Source organism: Oryx dammah, unplaced genomic scaffold (assembly GCF_014754425.2).
Source record: "Oryx dammah isolate SB20612 unplaced genomic scaffold, SCBI_Odam_1.1 HiC_scaffold_3, whole genome shotgun sequence".
NCBI classification, from domain to species: domain Eukaryota; kingdom Metazoa; phylum Chordata; class Mammalia; order Artiodactyla; family Bovidae; genus Oryx; species Oryx dammah.
In genome coordinates this window covers 83,800,111-83,801,447 of record NW_024070187.1, presented here as the reverse complement: position 1 = coordinate 83,801,447, position 1,337 = coordinate 83,800,111, and the positions used below count along the sequence as shown (strand labels likewise).

The 1,337-nt window shown below is 38.2% G+C and overlaps 1 pseudogene; it reads left to right on the top strand.

Annotated features, from left to right (window-relative positions):
- Window positions 1–988, top strand: part of LOC120861603 — a 20,163-nt pseudogene extending 19,175 nt beyond the window's left edge.
- Window positions 989–1,337: the final 349 nt, after the last annotated feature.

Here is a 1,337-nt window from a genome sequence, read left to right as displayed (position 1 = left end):
CCACCAGTAGAAAATAGATGGTGGAATGGAGAAGAGTCAAAGCACCTTGACTGGTTAGAAGTCATTTCATTTTTTATTACACGATTACTCTGTTCTATTATACTTCCACAAGAACATCATCCTGAACTCGCCTTTCCACTGTCCAACTTACAGTATTTGAAATGGCTCTTATCGATTCCTATGGTAGAAAAGATTGAATTTTTCAACCTAACCTTACATTTTCACTTTTTAAATAACTGTCAATCATAAAATTTCAATTTAAAAGTCAAACTTTCAATGAGGACCCAACTAAATATAGACTACTACTTCTGTAATTGTAGCTCCCCATGTGGCTCAGCTGGTAAAGAATCTGCCTGCAATGCTGGAGACCTGGGTTTGATCTCTGGGTTGGGAAGATCCCCTGGAGAAGGGAAAGGCTACTCACTTCAGTTTTCTGGCCTGGAGAATTTCATGGACTGTACAGTCCATGGGGTCGCAAACAGCTGGACAGGACTGAGCGACTTTCACTTTCACTTTTCTGTAATTGTATGATATTTACTTTGAAGAATTTGTATGACTCTTTTTGAAAACCATCTATGCCATTGATATACTTAAGTAAAGTAGCTTTCTTTCAATGTTAGTATCTTTGTACTTCTTCTTTAGATAGAAAGAAAATGCTATGAGGCTATCAAGAATTCACCATGATCAGCCTGTAAAGCCCCTGGACCAAGCAGTCTTCTGGACTGAGTTTGCCATCCACTACAAAGGAACCAAGCACCTGCGGCCAGCCACCCACTACCTCACCTGGTACTAATACCACTCACTGGACATGATTGGGTTCCTATCGGCTTGTGCGGCAACTGTTGTATTTGTTATCATAATGTTCTGTCTGTTTTGTTGCTGGAAGTTTGCTAAAACAGGAAAGAAGGAGAAAAGGGAATATCTGTATCTGGGAACTGGAGCAAGTTTACTCCATAGATGGAACTCGTCCAGCAAGAAGGAGTTATGATAAGGATCCTATCCTCTTGTGACAAAATGACTTTTCCCAATTCAGCACCTCAGATTAAAGTTTATTTTCAAGGGATTTTCTGTTCATAAGTTGAAATATGTCATGCCAAGAGAAAAGCTCATGAAAAATAAAATAAACATGAAACTATATGGGTCTATATTGAAATTTATTTTTTTTAATTCAAAAGTTATACTGAAAAGAAACCTTTGAACATAATAGTTTTTTGCATGTTGTGTATAGACAGAAGAGATCCAACCAGTTCATCCTAAAGGAGATCAGTCCTGAGTGTTCATTGGAAGGACTGATACTGAAGCTGAAACTCCAATACTTTGGCCACCTGATGAGAATA